Below are 12,489 nucleotides of genomic sequence, written 5' to 3' on the forward strand. Positions count from 1 at the left end.
GGGAAATTGCTAATACCATTTTCAAATAATACACCAATTAAGTTAAAAAAAACATACCGAACATGTTTCAATTTATTTTCATTCCATAATATCGTTTAGGAAACGGGAAATATTTTTTACGGGAAATCCCGGGACGTGAAATTTGACGCTCTAGTGAAGATTCAAAAATTCAAACTTTTGGTGGAATTATTTTATAACTATTCGTTTACTTATTTGCATAGATGTGTGGATTTTTTTTTAATAATTTGTTTACTCCATAATTTATTCGAGCTTCCTTATTGGGCATATGAACTCCTCAATAAGGTTACAATAATGCATAACCTTGAGCGAAAACAAGTTAGGTTAAGCCATTTTGAAATTGTACAACTTTAAAATATCAACGTTCAATAACTTCTTCAACTAGGGAAACATATTGAAACATGTTTTCCTCATGTGCCAGGTATCTCGGAAACAGTTTCCAATTTAGTACAGTGCCAATTCGCTATTTCAATTCGCTCTGTTATTCATCCAAATTCCCCACCCAACACAGACACCTAGACGCGAAACAGTCAATTCAAAAGCACGCAATTCACTCCACGAATCACCCCTCTCTCCACAGACACATTCAACCCGCTCTGACAGCTCTCCGCATGCGTCAACTTCACCTCAGGGCGCAGCGTTGCCAGCTCGCGACACAAAAACGATAACTACTCTTTCCTTCGCTAATTAGATTGCCTCCCCGTGTAGTTCCGTTCCCGTCCGCAGCCAGCTGTCAAGAGGGCAGCACCGTTTGACAGCTCCGCACACACCACTACACCAGCATCGCTGTGCATGAAAGTGTAGTACCGACGACGACGATGCAAGAAGGATAGAACAGCCAAGAATCGTCTACTGTGTGGTCGTCCAGCGGACACAACCATTGAGGGAGAATCGGCAGCGCCATCTCGGGCCGCGCGAGTGTCCTGTTCCGATTTTGTTGCGGAAGGTGACGGAAGAAACGACGGTGCGAATCCTCAAATTGTCGCGGTCGGGTTTTGTGCGGCGGATACAGTGACCTCCAGCTCGCGGACGGATCGATGGCTCGTTGACAGCGCGACGACGGAACGGAACGTGACGGACGGTGGTGGGCGAAGAAGTGAGTGGTGAGGAGATTTTCTCCTGTGTGTTAGAAAGGGGGCCCCGTGAATGGCTTTTTTCGATGTGAAGTCGGTGGTGTTCTTCTGCTTGATTCTGCATGGTTTTGGGGAGTTTTGTTCAGCGTGTCGTGTCCGTGCGTTAGTCCCTGCGGGGAATACGGTGGACACAGAGCTTCGGGAAGTCCTCAATTAGAATGATCCCTGCTGAACGGGGCAGAAGCTTGAATGAAGTGGAAAGGCACGAGTGAGACGCATGCAGCACACAATACCAAAGGGGGAAAGAAGAAAAAGTAACACCAAGTTCGGGGCTGGTGTTAGTGAGGGGTTACAGAAATTGCATACATGGCGTATTGCGAACGGGAGTAATAATTCCAAAATTTGACGGATTCATGAATTGGATCTACGGTGTACGAAGGTGCGAACGTTCAGCATCTGAATCAAGCTAGATCAGCACAGGATCATACGCGAGTCAATCCAGTGGGAACCAACAGAAGAGTCGATCCATTCGGCTGGAGAAGACTGTCATTAACCAGCCGTACACGCACACTAGGAAGAACCAGAAAGAGATTCCTATTTGATTGATTTTTGCTCCGCTGCGACTCTGCTTCTTCTTGACCGTGTGTGCCCGTAGTGGATACACACTCAACACATTCCGGTTCTCCGTTCTTGTGGATAAAAAGAAGAAAGAACAAGGAGTCACACTGGGGAGCACACACAGCAGTTCGCCAAAACGGTAAGTGTCTGAGTCATCAGTCTGCACGTATAGCGGTACATGCTGACCCCCGTAGACAAGCCTGTAGCTTATCATTGACCAAAACGGGACAGCAGTGCAGCTGTCAAACCCTAAGTCCCTTTACCGCAATTCCTACTGGAATTGGCAGTCCCCCTCGGACGTCGTCTTCGACGTCGTTTTCACACCATCGCGGGACATTCTGTCTTCTAAAAAAAGAAATAACACACAAGAAAGAGAGACACCGCCAGCAGCGAGCAAACGTGGAAAATAGTGTAAAGAAAACACGAGTTATAAATATAAATAAATCTCTTAAGTGCTTGCCGCGAGCGATGATGATCGTCGTGCAGCAGCAACAGCACAGTCGTCGACCGCAACCAACGGCGTCGTTCTGGAGGACCCAGAACTCGAGGTAATGATTAGCTCCCCGACGACGACCGCCAACGCGCTCCCCGACCATGTCATGCGATCTCGTGTGATCTGCTGTTGTAGTCTTATACTTCTAGAGACTAGAGTTAGAGCAGGGGCACAGTAATAATGTGCATTAATGTACACGCGGATCGAAGCAGGCATGGGAAGTGTCACGTCGATGATGTCCGGATGATCAGCTGAATTTAGGGTACAAAAACCCACGTTGCATCCTCCCCTCAAGATTCAGTACGTGCTCAATCTTAGCCAAGTTCAACGAATCGTCTTTGCGGTTAACTTTACGCAGTAGGCCTGGCCAATGAAAATAATAATTTTTAAGAGCAATCGGCTCACTGTTCTGCAAAATACCATAGGAAAATTAGCTGTATAATAAATAAACCTGTGATTAGAGCAAACTCTATTAAAAAAAACCAAGGTAGCTATGCCGAAGGCATAACCGAAATGACATTGAACGACAAAACATCTCCAAGGCTCTAAATCTGTATGTGTTGGGAACACAATATATTTTTTTATGTTTGAGATTTGAAAGAGTTATCAAGGGAGTTGTCGTTTTTTTATAGAGATATGGTTCATTCTCTTCCAACTCACCATCCTCTTCAATTTTTGCAAACTTGGATTTTGGTTCCTAATCAGGAATACGAGTCTATTTTTCGATACGATTCGTGAAGGGGGAAAGGAATGAATCCTTATTTTTCCGAATTTTCTCTATGAGACGTTTTTAAATGTTTTGTAAGCTCCTAACCCTGATGATAGGGATAGTTAATTTTAACAATTTGAAAAATTTAAAGGAAAACTGTAAAACAAAATTGTCACAACATATTCTATGATATGAATATCTAAATAAAGCAAAAAAAAATCAGTCGAATAAATAAAAAAATATCTTCGGACTTATCGTGCTATTCAGAAATTCATAGAGTTTTATTATAGAATTATTCTTATGCGAAATTTAATGGAAACTTCTATGAATTTTGACTTTATGTTTAACAAGTTTAAGGCATATGGCTATATTTATTTTTAAATTATTGTATTTTTCAATCAAAATTACCCATTTATGTAGAAGGTAGAATTACAAAAGGAATTAAGAGATTCAACCTTGGTTTATTCAAGAATGTTCCTTAAAACAACATGAGAATGTGAATTTTCACGATTTTGCATACAGCGTGAAATTCTTGAAAATCGTTAATTTTCGTGAAATCGCTCAAATTCCATGAAATTTCTCAATTTTCATAAATCGATGCTTAACCCTCTACTGCCCAAATTTTTTTCGATGATTTTTATTTTTCCCGTGTTCAGGAGGTCACTTTGAGCAACTTTTGTTGTATGTATGTATGTATGTATGATCCCCATACCCGCAGGCAACTTGGTCCTGGAACACATGTGAGCGCTAGGTGAACAATTCGATCATCTTTTACTCTGTAATCTGTACACCCACGTGCATAAGTTTTTTTGCACGAATTTTAGTGCTACAAATACCGGCGCATATATCAAAATGGTTTCCCTCTTCCCTCCCCAAGCGCCAGAAATTTGTAGCGGGTGTAGGGACACTTTGCATAGACGCCCTTGCTCCCATCACGTCACTGAGGGTATGGAGCGACGAGAAATTAATAAGCATGCCCCCTCAGTCGAACCTTCATTAGAGAAGCAGGCAATCCACAACTCACAGCGAACGACCAAGGGAACACCCTACCGCGTATATAATATGGTTGGCGTAGTTGTCTTCAGTGAAATGTTTGAATGTTAGAGTGGATGTATGGGTTATTTGAAATTTAAAAATGGAAAGCTCTCACCAAAAACACGAATCCTTCTAAAACGGCTCAATCCTAATCGGCTCGTTATGTTCCACTCGAATCTTCGTTTTTCTTGAATTCTTGTTTTGAATCTGTTTGATCAGCAGAACTCCCGGCCGCGGACATGGTATCCCACGATATACGGCAAGCGTCACATGACTCTGAAGTGGCCAGACGATGAACATCACCCACACCTACTTCAGTCATTCTTGATTGACGCTGTTGTCGGCAAGGCCATCCAAAACACCCCCAACGCCGTCCTGGATCTTATGTGACAGGAACTGGAACTGGACACACAGGAACTCTTCGTTAAAGGTCACTTTTCGAATGTTGTTCCTGCCTTTTATGCTTCCGTAGTCGTGGAAGTCGAATTTCCAATGTTCCTCGAAAATAACTTCCGATGCACTTCCACCAGTTCCGCTGTTAGTGTTTGGCACCCGAGTAACAAAGTTTTCTTATTTTAACTAATTTTGCACATTTTAAAGAAAATTTCAAAGATAAACGGGAGGTCAAAAATGACAGCAAACCAGGTCACTTTGAGCAACTTTTGTTCTACAAAAAACTTTACTTCTCTTGTTTTATGTTTTTCTTGTTTCAATTTTAGTATTTTAATTTGCATTTATCTTGTTTAGTTTATGTTTGTTTTTGGTAGTATTTGGCCTATTCTACCACCTCTTACGATACATTTTGCCTATCTAATTTTTTCATATTTTTTCAATCACTTTTCAATTTTTTGCTTGTTTTTCACATTTTCTGCTATAAAATGGAACCATTATCATTTAAAATGTAAAAAAAAACTGCGTAGAGGCATAGTCTGGGACACTAGAAAAATTACTGCATACTTCTTTTTACTTAAAATATAGCAAATGTTAGTAAAAAAAAAACACAGCCAAAGTTGACCCCTAAAAAATTACATTTTTAAAAATAATGGAAAAGTCACATAAAACAAGTAAAACTTCCAACCCATATTTTTTTTAAAATTTTAAGAGTTCTTCTTTGTAATGCTTTTTAAAGATCAAAATTGGTTGAAAATTGGATTTATTTCGATTTTTTGAATCGAAGCCCATCTAAAGGCGGAGTTGGTTTGTAGAGGGTTAACTTAATAAAACTCAACAAATATTTCATCCAAAAAGACTTCTCATGTAAATTAGTTGAAAAGCGTGATATTAACAATTGAAGAAAGGAAAACAAACATTTAAACAAAATTACCCCTGAATAACTAGATAAATAAGAATCGTAGATAAATAGTAGATAAAAAATGAACATCAAAAGGTCGCATTTTGAAGCATAGATTGTATTTTAATAAACTAATCTTCGAAAACTTTCTAAATTAATTCATATTTTCATTCCCTGTAGCATTTTTTCTACAAACTACCAACTTACTTTAAAGGTAAAATTGCAAAAAGAAAGGAGAGGATTACATTTGTTTTAGAATGTCCTATAAGCTATTGTGTTTATATGTTTATAAGACCTTTTTAAAAAAAAAAACTCTAGATTTACACTTTTTTATCTAACAAAAAATCTAACCTTTAAAGAACAATTAAGATTTTTCCCGAGTCCTATGAAATTTTCACGAAATAAGATGAATTTGTTTAATGGTCCCTGTGTTCAATTTCAAACACTTTTTTTTAAGTAACTTGTTTTGCAGAGCTTTTGATAGGTGTGTTTTACACTTTTCACTCTAAATGTTCGCTTTGGTTCTTTTCGGTACCTATCTAAAACAACAAAGAAATTTGAAAAATATTGGTGAAATTGGTGAAGACAATTTCTAGCTGATTTTAAAATATTATATTAAAAATAGTACTTTCTGTAATTTTAACATAAGAATTTCAAAGTTATTCTAACATTTTTAAAGCGTGAAATTTTTTGAATGAATACAGTAAAGTAAATTTTTAACAGTTATTTGCAAAAACCTTGAGAAAAAGTCAAATCTTGGATATCTATAGCTCATTTAAGAGAATTTAAATTGATATTTTTTTTCGAAAATGCGAGCAATTTTAAGATTTTTCATGTTTTTAAGATTTTTTATGTTTCTTGGACCTGGTGTAAAAAGGGCATTGAGTTTTACACCACTTATTTTAGTATATTTGGCATGAGTTCATCTCATATAACAAATGCTGAAAGTTTCATCCAAATCGGAGCACCTCGATACTACAGATTGTCAAGGGAAGCAGATTGGCCAATGTTTGTTGCCAGTGCCGATGTATTTTGCAATACGAGCTGTGACACACTGGTGAAAAACTCGCTTTAAAGGGTTGTTTTTGATAAAAATGAGCACGATAGGATAAAACGCTTCCGAATTTGCAGTTTATGTATGGACTTAACAAATACGAAATTATTCTGTTTAATAATCATGATGCTCAGTGCTGTTAAAACTCTACGCCTTTTTTCTCCCTCTAGCCAATCCATAGAGGCACCCCACCGATTAGTCACAAACGCACGTCGTCGGTATCGTCTGCTACGCCTGTTCGGAACCTTCTCCATGATCTTGCTCTATGTGCCATCTCTAACCAATCTCTTCCCGTCCTACCCGACCCGGTCCCGCATCCGAGCAAAGCAGACTTGCCGCAGTCGTCGCGTCGTCTTTGCGTCGTCGATGCCGGTTTTCATGCCAAATCTTCTGCCACACACGGTCACCGACTCGGTTTAGTGACGCCAGCCTTCCCCACTTTTGGCTGCTGCTGCTGGAGAAGAGACTCGATGACAGTTTTTTGTCCACGGCTTAGGTGTCAAGCTGTTTTAACGCTGACGAAGAATGCTTGATCCCGGTGACGGTTGCCACACTTTCTTGGAATGCTAATTATGTCTCAACACAAGATTGGAAAAAAATGTATACAAACACAATTTTGTGGCACAGTCACCACAAGCATTCCAAAAAAAATTTATCAACTTGGCTATCAAAGTGACTAAAATGGCAATCCATCATTTAATCGGAAGTACCAAGTTAGTCACCGGTACCATTCCTTCTTTCTCCGATGATGGTTCAAATCGAACGGAAATCCATTTCCAAACAGCCCACTCGCTGGAAGAACTAAACGGAACGTCAATAAACACATGATAACGATGTGAGTAAACGTCACGTTTTTACCTGTATGTAAGCAGTACTAGAAAACGCGATTGAATAAGCTCGTAAATATGTTGAACTGAATCATTTATTTGCAATTAGGTCGCTCATCGATTTGATCAACTGAATTACGCATTTAGTTTTCATTCCTTGTTTTTTTTCTACACAAAAACAGATTTGGCAACAAATGTTTCCACTTTCAAAAATTCAAAAAAATTAAAAAAAAAACATCTGATGTGAAAAAAGCTGTTCAGAATTTCGAGGATCAATTCTGATGTAAAACACCAAAAATAGTAGTACATTTCAGCGTCCATTTGAGTGCTGGAAAGTTTAATTCTCCAGCATTTGTACCAAAAAGTAATATTTTTTGATACTGTTGTAGAGTTTGACACCTACTTGACGGCAAATTACAATCAACATTCCAACTCGGTAAACCTGGTTAAAAAAATGGACGACTCGTGCTGAAAAATCTTGTTTCCGCAACTTGTTTCTTACCTTACTGTTTAGGGTTTAATTTAAGTGAAAATCTATCACTCATATTTTGCCCATCTCTTATCAGTTTTGTCCAAAAATACCCTTCCACTCCTGCACGACAACCCGATTGCAAGTGAAAGGAAGGAGAAACAAACAAAAAAAGAAGTGACGAGTTTCGATAATGCACAAAATTGTGGAGATAACAAAAATCAGCACGCGGGCACGTGGCCAAAAAGGTGCAAAATCACCTTTCGTAGATTTCCATACTTGGCAACGCTCTGATAATTGCTGTTGGTTATGGTTTTCAGCAGCTTTAATCGCCAAACACGTAACTTTGATAGATTTGCTCGACGCTTGTTTCTGGACGGTGTCAATCAGGATGCAAAAAGTTTACGTCACTTTCCAAGTTCGTAGAAAAAATACTTTTGAAGAAGAGTTTGCGAAAGTCGTGTTTCACTGTACACGGAGAAAAAAGAGTTCCCAAAATCTTGAACAAGCGTTCATGAAAATGGGAACCTCGAACAAAGTGTTCAAATCCCATGGTACGATTTTGAAAAACGTACCATGAAATTTGAACACTTTGTTCGTGGTTCCCATTTTCATGAACACTTGTTCACGATTTTGGGAACTCTTTTTTCTCCGTGTAGTGGGGTACATTAAGGGGTAAACGTTTTATGTCTATGACCTGGTTCAGTGAATTTTGTACCATCGTCAGCTTGGTTTGATGGTGCTCATCTCTATCTTTCTCGTTTTTTTTTGCAGGAATCGTGCACACTTAGTTCGCCATAATCGTAAAAATCGATAAAGATAAATCCCAACATCGCCGTCGCCGGCTGATGAACTGCTCGATGAGTCATCTGATGGGCATGACGGAGAGCTTGGGTTCGTCATTTGATAAGTTTAAACGATGTACTAAATTGAATTAGCAGTATCTTAATTTTAATTATAGGTTCTATGTGAGTTTCTCGAATATAATAATTGTGACAAATCAGATCTTTGATTCCAAAAATTCCTCAAGCATTACATCTAATTTGTAGCACTATTTAATTTGATAGGGGCTTTGCAAATTTAAGAACATGACACTCTCTTGTCCAATGTGGCCAAGGTCCAACCAAATTTGCATTTGGTCACCCTTTTTAGTGTTCTGTCCATTTAACTCTGTTGTTTATATCATTAGTAAGGCATGCTCTATTTTTTGAGACATTTTTTAAATTTGAAAAATATTTGCAATGGTTTTATTTTCACCTGATGATTTGGCTTATAATTTGTAGTAGATATCCCTAGCAAAATTTTAACTCGGAAATTAAAAACAAGTTGTTCTTAAGAGGCAGTATTTGTAAATATTGCTCGGTTTGTTCTAGAGGTCGTATCGAGGTGCTCCGATTTGGATGAAACTTTCAGCGTTTGTTTGTCTATACATGAGATGAACTCATGCCAAATATGAGCCCTCTACGACAAAGGGAAGTGGGGTAAAACGGGCTTCGAAGTTTGAGGTCGAAAAAACATAAAAAATCTTCAAATTGCTCGCATTTCCGTTAAACTTCATCAATTCCAACTCTCCTAGGTGCATTAGAAAGGTCTTTTGAAGCACTTCAAAATGTGCCATAGACATCCAGGATTGGTTTGATTTTTTCTCATAGCTTTTGCAAATTACTGTTAAAAATGGATTTTTTTAAAACCTTAATATCTTTTTGCAACAGCCTCCAACACCCATACTCCCATAGGTCAAAAGATAGGTAATTTCATGCACTATAAGCCTACGGTATTATCTTTTTGGCCAATCGCAGTTTTTCTCATTGTTTTTAAATTTTTCTAGAGCACACATTTTACAACGTTAGTTTTTGCCCTGTAGGCCGCCATAGCGGCACTTTTTGGTCTCAATTTAGTCATATTCGGAATTTTCGGACAATTTCACGTAAGTTAGAAGTATTGGAGTTGTAATTTAGATTTAAAAAATAATTAAATAAAATATTTTTGAAAAAAGAAATAGATGTTATTTATCCTATGATCAATACGTCAAATGCTGTATCAAGTAGGCGAAAACCTGTTTTACCCCTAATCCAACAAATTGTAAAAAAATATTTTAATTCATTCTAAATGGCAAATTCAAAATCTGCAACAGTGGATTTGCTGCAGAAAATGTCACATTTTATAACATTTTTTGCAGCAAGCCCGTAGATAATTTTTGCCTGTGTGTAAACATTTCAGCGATCTGCAGTTCTCACCAACACATATAATGCTGGCCCGTCCCCGAGCAACACTCCAAAGAGAAGAATATGTTGGTGCTCTTTCACTCACATTTCATCAAGCGTCCATGGGGCGGTGGTAGCGTGTCGGATCAATAACCAAGAAGTTGGTGGTTCAATCCTCGTTCTGTTAAGGTTTTTTTTTGTGAAATACAACCAAAAAGCCGTTGGTAATGTCGATAATTGTCGGTAACGGGCAAAAATGTCATACTCCAATATCGCAAAAAATGCATGAGGACAGTTTCCATGCAGATTCTGATATACTTTCATGCCGCCATGCATCACAATCATGCGACCGCCGTTTGGGTTTGGGCAACAATTCAAGTTTTGTCATGTTTCAAATATCTACGAAATTATTATTTTTCTGACGTCATTTTTCAATCAAATAATTCGATCTGAAAATTTTGAGTTCTAAATAGAAAAAATGAATTCAAACAGAAAATGTGTTTTAGTTTAAATTTAAACAATAATATTAAAATAACAAAAGTTGAAGCAATAAAAACAAAGAAATGTTTCTAGTTATATTTTTCAAGTGAGCAAATTCAATCTCATGTTCATTTTTTATAAAGACACCTATTTATTCAATATTTCATTAAAGGCCTCAAGGGCCATAAGGTTAAAAAGGTTGCATAAGATGATTAAATATCAATTACACTCTAAATTTACAATTTTCTTTATCGGCACGAATTTAGATTAAATCCAATTCTGTCGATTGGAGCATGTTCATGGAGCCCAAATCTATCATACCTTGCCGAAACTAAGCATTTACTGACATCAAATTCAAAAATGTAAAAATACTTCCTAATATGTATTGCCATAGTAATGCAAATTGACGTAATCGTAAAATTTAGATAAACGAATATTAAAAAAACCCAACGCACGCACAAAACGTCGTATTATTTAACGTACGGCAATAAATCGACGTTGTCGTGTTATCTTGTCGCACGTCCCTTTTTGACGTTGCGGGAAAAGCCGTTGTAATATTTGGCCTTTAATAAACAATAAATAGAGCACACAATGTAAACAATAACAAACACGTTTTGTTTGATTGACCATTATGCATCGTTCTAAAGTATGTATGTATGTATGTATGATCCCCATACCCGCAGGCAACTTGGTCCCGAAACACATGTGAGCGCTAGGTGAACAATTCGATCATCTTTTACTCCGTAATCTGTACACCCACGTGCATAAGTTTTTTTGCACGAATTTTAATGCTACGAATACCGGCGCATAAAATTAAATGGTTTCCCTCTTCCCTCCCCAAGCGCAGGAAATTTGTAGCGGGTGTAGGGACACTTTGCATAGACGCCCTTGCTCCCATCACGTCACTGAGGGTATGGAGCGACGAGAAATTAATAAGCATGCCCCCTCAGTCGAACCTTCATTAGAGAAGCAGGCAATCCACAACTCACAGCGAACGACCAAGGGAACACCCTACCGCGTATATAGTAAGATTGGCGTGGTTGGTCTTTAATGAGTTGTTAATATGTTAGAATATATGAAGAGTTGCCTGTATTAAAATGGAAAGCTCTCACCAAATGAAATAGTCTTCATGTTTTGTTGAACATCGAATCTTGTTAAAACTTAGTGCACCGAAAAAAACTTCTGCAAACTTGTTTTGTTGAGTTGCTAAAATGGATAGGAAACAGCATCAAAAACAACAAAAAATAAAATAAAATGAAGCAGGAAGAAATAGTTTTGCACATAATAGAGAATGAACATTTAGAGGAAATCAACATTCGGTTAAAAAAATAAAAAAATAAATATAACAGCAAACTTAATTCCTTAATTGAATAGACTGATATACCCAAGTATCAACATCAAAAATTAATAAAATAATAAGATACTAAAGGGATACAATAATTTATGCAAAATGATGATTTTTTTAGTCGTTCATTAGTACAAAAATGGATAGGAAAAGTAAGTATTTACAAAAAGGAATCGCAAAAATTTTAATGTTTTATAATCAGAAACTTTGAACAGAAATTGTTTAAAAACCATAAAAATCATCAAACATAAAACACATTTACAATACCTTAATTTATTCTTAAATATTTGATGAATTCATCAAGCAGCATACAGTTTCCGAATTAATTACTCGGTGTATTTTTAATATTTATTTTTAATATTAAAAAATATATACATATATAAACAAAATCGAAGTAATCATGATTTTCTCTACTGTCACTAATATTCTCAAATCTATATTGATTGTGTAAACGTCATGTTTCAATTTCGAAAATCTATGAAATTTAAAAAAGGCATATTTTTCTGTAATAAGGTGTAACTTGAACTTGTTCATTATTCATTTTAATCAACAAGAAGATTAAAAAAAACAACAAATTTTGAATTTAAGAATTATTTTCATTTGAATTAAGGATCATTGCATTTTTTTCAATTAAAATTTAAGCACTATGTTTTTGAGCAAAATAAAATGACATGAGAAAAGGAACAAACTCACCGGAAAGGTTCAACACATGCAATCCCAGTTTTCAATTCCAGGGAGAAAAGAAGCAAATTTGGACTCCCTTTCTTGATTTTTCTCTTGATGGTGCCAATGGAATTCCTACAATCCGAAGCACTGCGATGGAGAGGGGGCAGAGAATCTTGATCTTCCGGAGATCTTCTCGAACTGGAACCA

General features: G+C 37.1%; 1 protein-coding gene across 4 annotated transcripts in view; it reads left to right on the forward strand.

Moving 5' to 3' along the window:
- The first annotated feature begins 812 nt into the window (after positions 1-812).
- Positions 813-12,489, forward strand: part of LOC6048847 (serine/threonine-protein kinase PAK 2) — a 94,512-nt gene continuing 82,835 nt past the window's right edge. For 2 of the 4 annotated variants that reach the window (XM_038261636.1, XM_038261638.1), the window contains exon 1: positions 813-1,848. The gene's annotated coding sequence lies outside the window, so the exon portion shown is untranslated. The remainder of the gene's footprint in view (positions 1,849-12,489) is intronic. The other 2 variants (XM_038261637.1, XM_038261639.1) reach the window with 1 other exon arrangement.

The sequence above is a fragment of the Culex quinquefasciatus genome, chromosome 3 (genome assembly GCF_015732765.1).
Source record: "Culex quinquefasciatus strain JHB chromosome 3, VPISU_Cqui_1.0_pri_paternal, whole genome shotgun sequence".
Classification (NCBI taxonomy): Eukaryota; Metazoa; Arthropoda; class Insecta; order Diptera; family Culicidae; genus Culex; species Culex quinquefasciatus.